Raw genomic sequence first — 9000 nt, 5'->3', positions numbered from 1 at the left:
GAATCATAGGCCTAGTGAGCTTGATGAATATCAGGCCACGATATCCAGGTGCACGTTCACATATCAACAGGTGACACGTAGCATGTCCCGCTCCTAAACTCATAACCATCATCTATAGCTCGATTTAGTATAAAAGAGTAAGCTTAGGTCAAGGTACACTACTTCATTCATTCATTCATTAAACTTGTATCTTAGCTTTGATTTACTGTTGTTTTCATCCACAAGTCTTACCTCAAACTGACTTAGGCATCAGAGCAGGTTAACACGACAACAACCCCCCTCATTGACTTGGTTTCTGTCTAATTGCATGTTTCTAAGTGGACTTTCAGGATTCAACCACACTAAATTGGTGCGATGAACGTGGAACAAACACAACAATGACTCGTTTAAGACAGTTTCAAGCTAATCATGACATGGCTTTGGAAATGGCGGAGGATGTTGAGGCCCTAGATGCCCAACTACAAAGGCTATTAGGCCTAATCTCCCGACGACTGGCAGAAAACCTGGATATGTCCATCATGTCTTCAACGTCATATGAAAGGAACACGCAATCCAAATGACCGAAGTTAAAGCAAAGCTGGAGATAGAAGAAGTGGCCAACTGCTCAACTAGAGACCACACTGTACGAAGTTGCCATCATCAGAGAGATGGATAACCGAGAGATCGAGTAAGGGATTCAAGTGCCCCGTCAAGGGGAAAAGAAGACTCCCTAATAAGACATTGTAGATCTCAAACTCCCCCTATGTGAAAAGTAAAAATTTCCAGCGAGTAGTCCCCCAAAAGATCAACCCGGGTGAGAGAAGAAAAACGACCCTTCCTGAACAAGAGGACCCCAAATACAAACCGAAGAAGAACTAGCACAGATCACCCGAGTCTCGATCTGTTAAACATGAAAGGCTAGTCAAATCCAAGACTCAAGATCGATAGGCACCCAAGGAAAGGAACCTCTTGGTAAAAATCGAGGATTCCAAGGCCAAGTTTGAGGCAATCCAAAAAGAATTCGATAAACTCAAAAGCACAATCACTGAAGCATGGATTGACTCGAAACATCTTGACATCATAAATGTAGAAATACTGTTGTGTAGGAAGATCGTGATCGGGCCCATGCCAAGAGGGTTCAAATATCCGTTGCTAAAAGAGTATGACAGGACAACAAACTCCACTACCACATAAAAAACTTCAGGTCAGCTATGTACACTACCACGATGACAAACAATGTGATGTGCCACTTATTTGCTACTACCCTAAAAGGCACTGCCTCATACTAGTATGAGAATCTCGACACCGAGACGATCACCAGCTTCAAGAAAATGTCAGGCCTCATCGCCGACCATTTCGTAATGTCCATTCCCAAAAGTAAGACCATACAGGATCTCAACTACCTAGTCCCGCATAAAAAACCCCCTTAAGGACTACATTGAAAGATTACAGGAGGAAGCCATTCAGGTTAAGGTACTAAATGTGGAAGGAGCGACTGACATCATGGCTGTAAACTACCTCAACAAAAAGCTCTCGCGAGAGCTAACCGCCAACAGGAACTGAACCTTCATGGACTTAATGACACAGGCAAGGGACTTATGTAAATGGGAGGACTATAAGCTAAATACTTTGTTGAACAAGAAGGCTGCTCCCACTAGCAGACAGCTTAGAAATGACAGGGACCGAGATGGAAAAGGCCATAATAGCACTCAAAGGGATCAACGATCTCTCTAAATTCTCTTAGAGAAGAATATCGTACACATCATCTACCCTTCTAAAATGAAGAAGTCACCCTCACAACGGAGCATACTGCAACTTCCACAAAAGTGAGGGGCATGATAAGAAAGACTACAAACAACTGACTGCCAAACTAGACAAGCTGGAGGCCCAAAGAAAGTTAGACCACTTCCTTAAAAATGTTAGACGAGGTTCGACCTCCGAAGAGAAAGAGTGACGAGGCAAAGATAAAGCCCCACAAGGCGTTATCAATGTCATCTTTGGAGGACCAGGTTCACGGTAATCATCCAAAAGAAGATTCCATGAGAATGAGAAACCGGACACACTGAGGTTAGACTTCTCGTTCTGTAGAACAAAGCATGCCCCTAGGGTAACACATGATGATGCACTTGTGATAGAAGTCTAAATCGAGGACTTCAAGGTTCATAGAGTATTAGTGGACACATAGAGCTCAACCAACATCATCATAAAGACTCTATTAATAGGAATCAGTGGACACTCAGTCCCTCTATGGGGCACTGTGGTTATGAAAGTTAATATCAGGGACTCACAAACCACATGGCATTTAGAAGTAGAGTTCCTAGTTATAAATGTCGACGTACCATATAACATGGTAGTAGGACGACCTCTATTGTCGGACTTAGGAGGTGCCTTGTCCATTCGGCACCTTGCATGGCAAATCCTCATGTCTGAGGGAATGGCCATTTCCTAGGGAGATCAATTAGTAGCTCAAAAAATTTATATGGACTCACTCGAAATCAATCCATTATATACTAAGCCCGATGAGGAAGAAGGGGAGGAGGTGGAGGCGGTCGAAGCACTAGAGTTCGCCTGGCTGACAGAACACAAAGTGAAATAGATCTCAACATGGATTCCTTCTCCCGCAAAGGGGAAACAGAGCCTACACAAAATTCATGGAACTGAACAAATCCCATCCAATGGACTTCTACCTTGCTTCCTTGTAGGGACATATTCATGTATCCTATGGCTAGGAACACCATCCACTCGTTGTTAGATGCCGTACCAACGAGATATCAGCAAAGCCTAAGCGAAATAAAACTAAGGTATGCTGCTTCACTAAATCTCCTAACACCAAATAATATAGCCAAATATGAGACGTTGTTACATGGAATAAAAGCAATAAGCATCATTAAGCCCGATCGAGCTATCCGAGAAAATGACCCAAAACTAGTGGTCATTAAGCTGACACAAGGCATCAAGTTCCGCCACGACAAAAAAGTCAGGCCTCGACCATTCTTCTTGGGTGACCTCATGATGTGTAGAACCAAGGCATCACAATCCCAAAAAGACTAGGACAAATTGGGAGCCTGATGGGAAGACCCGTACTAAAACAACAGAATGTGTAAACCTACACACACAAGCCAAGAAAGTCGGATGGCCCGTCAGTCCCCCAGACCTGGAATGCGAACCTATGAAAAATCTTCTCAACCGTCCTATGCTCCTCAAATAAATACTTTCTACTATAATTGTTATTTCAATTTCCTTACACAGATAGTCGACAAACAAATAATAAAAAATTACATCATTTCTTTATCTTCGTTTTAGCTTTAGGTTGACTGTTAAAGTTCCCTTGGGTTATATTAAAGGTCAATCCTATGCACGCTACAAGGACTTCAATCACAATCTCTGGTAAAAAAGACTCTAACAAAACCCTCTTGAACACATAAAATGACTTTGAACTCTTCGGGGCTCGCATCTTTATCTATTTGATTAAAATAAAATCATAGCACAAAGATCGAAGCAAATACTAAAAAATGATTCAGTAAAAAATTGGCAAAAGAAACAACTAAATTATAATGTAATATTTCTTTACAAAAAAAAAAAATAAAAATAAAGCAAAAGCTACTCAATAAGAGGGCCATTATCTCCCGGCTCATCATTATGTAAAAGACGACAATTCGAAGAAGGAAATGCGCCTACATTAGGGAACTCATCAGCAACCTCGTCGTTAGTGGGGGAGGGGGGAAGGGGTAAAGGTTCACCCATAACTGCAAATCCATATCAAGTTACCTCTTGCGAAGAGCTCACAAGAATAGAGTCTAAAAGAGATTCAAACAATGATAACCCATCTCACCATCAGCTTCCACTGTGACAGTAGAAGAAGGGCAAGATCCTCTATTAGCTTCCGCTTAAACTGCTCAAAATTCAATAGAATTAGCTCGAGCTAAGACATAGAGTGCTCAAGTGACTACAAAAGTAGAAACTCCAAATCCAAAGCCCCCTAAGCATCCATAATCAGATGGCTCTCTTTGCGCAAGTTCCTTTCCAGTTCATGGTCATGAGCCTGCACCGTGAAATGAGCAGTCTCCCACCATAAATGGTTCTTACCATCTTCTCCCACCTCTCCCCTCAATCGAGAAATTTTAGCACGACCCTAAATGCCCTCCTTTTTTATCTGCCGAATCTCACCATCCTTTCGCCTCACGATATTGGAAAGAGAAGTCACAAACTTCTCAGCACTTCGCAACCTACTCTCTAAGTTAGCTATATGGTGAGCACTTCAGAAATTCTCCCACTCTCGCGTACAAGCATCTTTCTTAGCTTTTCAAACCCAAGTTACCAAAGCAGTTGCTTCCATAGCTTGCGCCCCGGCTTTAGCAGCCCGAGCCTCGACTCTAGCCTCCCTAGCCTCAACTTTCTTTGCTCGAGTCTTGATGTGCCTCAACCCCTCAACAAGGTTAACGTTCGCCTGGGCTTGGTCGAAATCCCTCTCCAACTCCTCCATTTGGAGAGCATTAGCTTCATGGTCCTGTTGTGACCTTTCCAACCTCATCTCAAGCCTCACACACTCTTTGACAAGGAAAATATATTATTGTTTCACCTCCTCCACCGATGCTAAAGCCCGATTAAGAGCATAAAGTTACGAATGTGCAATATAAGGGAAATGAGTTCAACCAAATGACAACTTACCTTAGAAACATGGGTAACATGCACATCAGCCACTTGAGAAACGACCATCTTGCAAAAAACCGTGCCCTTAACAGGCATCAACAAAAGGCGACCAAGGTCGTGGGAGATCTGAGGATCACTTAGAGAAATGCGACCCCCCTATAACACCCAACTCAAAGCTAAAAGCATGGTTTTGAAAACCGGACCGCACTGGCCGGTTGAATCGGGATTTGGTCAGGCATCCGGTATGGTTAGGGTGTTTTGGGGGTCACTGCTAGTGACCCTATATGAACCGGGTGAAACCGGCAAACCGAGATCAACCCGATGAACCGGTTTCACTCCGATTTGTGTTAAAAGAAATTAGATCTGAATCCCAAAATTAAATTAGATGAACCCCAAATAATGCTTTGCTTTCTTTGTCTTCCATCTTTCCTTCCTGTCATGCGCTTCAAATAAGAAAACCCTAGAAATCTTGATCATTGTCTTCCCTTGATTGGCGTCACACAAAAACGAAAGCTAAAAACCAAACAATAGAGAATCGAATCTTATTTCTCTCCGATCTGTTTCCATCTTGTTCTGATTTCTATTTCTCAACTTTCTCTCTCTTGGAACAAGAGTAAGAACTGATAATCATCGCCTTTTCCCTTTTGACTAGCATTATCACACATTCTCTCATCTATTTTTCATTTGCTACAAAAGGAGTAACAACAGATTCAGTTTTATGATCACTGTTGTGAAGTTGGATGGAAGAAACTACTTAGCCTGGTCTCAGTCGGCTACGAGAAGGAAATATTGAAAGACGGGAGAAGAAACTTTGAAAACTTTTCAAAAAGCAAAAAGTTAGCAGTAAATAGCCAAAAGCAAATTAATTTTTATCAAAAAGTGAGACTTATTGAGTGGAGGTTTGTGTTCTCAAGAATTGATAATTAATTTACAAATAAATTACTAATAAAAAGTTAAGAGTTTTTTTTTTTTTTGTAATATAAAAAAAGATAAGAGTTAATTCATCTAAAGAAAAGAAGGATAAGAGTTTATTTTCGGAAGATATTTTTGGATTAGTGTTTAGGAGATATTGATGAATGTATTAATTTATATATTTCTTTTATAGGATTAATATATATATTCTTATATATATTATTTATTTATATTCGGTTCAACCAATCTGAGTCAACCGGTTGAACCTATTGACTCCTTTATCAATCTGGTTCAATATCCAGCCTGGTTTTTAAAACATTGGCTAAAAGAGACAAAATGTTCGAGAAATCCCAAAAGGCACAAAGAAAAGCATGAAAAATGTGCGAATCATGGGCCCACCCTCATGACTCTCATCTGCTTCCTCCTCTTGGGGCGACTTGAAAGAATAAGATTTCTTCCTTTTAGGGTCAAAGGAATCATCCTCCGAGGCAGACATTTTCCTCTTGTAGTGCATACGAATAACCTTGAGCTCCAAAACTCGGGTTGAAACCTGAACTTTAACCTTATTATGAGTAGTGCCTTCCGAAACCTCCCCCTATCTCCCCTCTGAGGAACTCAGGCCTCACATACACCCTCCGGGCAAGCTCCCTCATGAGCTGGTGGATTATCTCCCCCCCCCAAAGGAGTTTGAGGATCAAACATTATCCCTAATGGAACCTCTTCAGCAACATCCTCCTACCTCATCTCTGAATTAGACAATGCAACCATGTAGATTTCTTTGGTGGTTGCCCCACCACCTTCAACTAGAGGCTCAAAACTTGGCTCCACAATAGGTTGCCTATCAGCAATGACTGCCCCAAACACATAAACTCTAACCTCAACTAAAGGAGTATAACAAACAATCATAGGCTCAATTGGGACTTTTATCCGGTCAGGAAAAGAGAGTCCAGTAGACAGAAAAGTTGCATTGCGACTGGAAAAAGGCACATCAAGCTCGACTCGAACCTTGCAGCCTCTGCCTGCACTGATAGATCCGACCTTAGCAACATCGTGGTGAGAGGCCCTCCCCTCTGGTGACCCCGATATCACCCCATCGGGAGTTAGATCATCCACTAGCACCTCATTTTCCCTTGGGGTAGGAGCACCCCCAGGCACAACAATAGATCTATCAATAGCCTCCCTACCTTCCTCGGTGACATACGAGCACGAATATCCAAATTATACATGATAAAGACATGCAACATAAAACTAAGAAATAAGAAACAAGAAATTCACCTTGAAGATCATAATACTCAGTCATGCTGATGGTATAAAACACCATATTCAGGCTCATCGGGACACAAGGAATATCATATTGGTTTACCTTAATCATGCCCGCACACTCCTTTTCCATATCAAACTCAATAAGTTGAGCAACAACCCTCTCATCAACTTCAATAAGCTCCCTCTCCTCTCTCCATCTATCATGATCTCCGAGAGCTACATTCCAATCCACTTGAAATGGAAAACCACCAAAATAAGGAGTGTCTATATCATCCTTATTAGGACGAACCAAAAGCCACTTCATCTTAAAACCTTTGAAGCTATACTTCTTCTTAGACAAGAAAGTGATCCACTGCCTATGCATATCATAGATAACCAGTTCATCCGTGGCCCTCAGTTTGGGATTCCAGAGATGGAGAAAGATGGCCCCATTCAGTTCAATGCCTATATCTTGAGTGATATACGCAAAGGCTAGAAGTTCCACCCAGGAATTGGGAGAAATCTAGGAAGGGAAAAGTAAAAATTCTTGAAGAATGTCCTCAACACTGCTCATTAGAGGAAATCACAGCCCTAACTCAGTATGCTGGGTATAAATACCCAAGTAACCACGACGAACGGTGTCCACCCAGTAAGAAGATGAGGGGAGGCGCACATCCATCTCATAAATCAGGATGATCATCAAGAAGTAACCGTAATATCTTGATGATCAAGGTGGAAGCGTACTCCTCAGTCTGACGATAAATTTTCTTCCTCTTGTCAACTACTTTCTTCCCATCAGATTTATCAACCTCGGTAGGCTTCTTAGGGTTCTGCTTCTTATGAGCCATAATTAGAAAAGAAATGTAAACGTAGAAAATGATCAAAATTACTTATGCTTAAAAGGAAAATTTCTAGAAAGATGATCGCAAGAAACAGCAAAAAGCAGAGTAGATGAACACAGAAAGAAAGAGGCTCACCTAACACCCTCCTCCTTTTATACTATTCGAGAAGTAAGTGAAACGACGAGCATCATCATTACTAACAAGTAATGATCACGAAGCATTAACTACTCCTGACATATCCCCTCAACAAATGCAAAACTGAGACATGTGGTGAATAGATGAACCATCGTCAACTCGAAAAACTCCAAAAGAACAGAAAAATATGCTCTAGACGTTGCATTTATGACTAAGCAATAGGAAAACCAACACTATACATATATGGAAAATTTAAAAAACTAATCCAATAGGAGACCTATTTACACCTTTGAACCCATTTTAACACATGCTATCAAACTATACACTTACAATACATGTTTTCCAAAAATATCTTTAATATATATATAACTAATAACACAACACAAAATCACAATCCAATCTTCATCTTTTTATTTTTCTATCTTCTTTCATTCAAGTTTCATCTCCAACATCGCTTTCAAAAATCAATCCAAACTTGTCTTTAGAATAGTTTCGTAAATCGCCCATTTGTTCACAAATTGCAAGTAGAAGGTAAGAGGTTGTGAGAATAAGAGTATTTTGGGTAAATGAATTGAGTAAATGTATAGTTCAGTAGCATGTATTGAAATTGATCTAAAAATATAAATGGGCCACCCATTGAGTTATTTTTGTAAATTTCCCTATATACATAGATAAAGACCAAATTCAACTCTAACGTTTTGAAATGATGCAAATTTAATCATAACATTTTCAAGCAAGATTAATTTTAGCTATACGTTATCGAAAATTAGAAAAAACTGGTATGAATGGTCTCTAACTTTCACTTTAGACTTTCCAAATATTTATTATGTCTAAAATATTTAGTGTATTACTAATAAAATTATAATTTTTTTTTTTGTTAAAATGCTAAAAACTAGATTTGCTATATATAAGTTAATTATATTTTTTTTTGTCAAACTGTCTAAAATATTTACTATGTTATTATTATACGAAACCGCTTCAATTTATTGGTAAACTTATTTGGAACGTATAATGTGACAGTTAAATGATAGTCAAACCAATATTTTTAAAATTTCGATAATGCATAGTTAAAATTAACCTTTCTTGAAAATATTATGGTCAAATTTCTCTTATTTCATACATTAAAGCCAACTCTACACTTTGTTTGAAATTTTAGGGTTAAATTTGAGTTTTTTTTTTTTTTTTTTTTTAAGTCAAACGCCTTATCATGGTGCTCAACGACGTCGGATAGATCAGAGAA

Source organism: Euphorbia lathyris, chromosome 1, assembly GCF_963576675.1.
Source record: "Euphorbia lathyris chromosome 1, ddEupLath1.1, whole genome shotgun sequence".
Classification (NCBI taxonomy): Eukaryota; Viridiplantae; Streptophyta; class Magnoliopsida; order Malpighiales; family Euphorbiaceae; genus Euphorbia; species Euphorbia lathyris.
The sequence above is the reverse complement of the archived record's forward strand: the minus strand, read 5'-3'. Positions refer to the sequence as shown.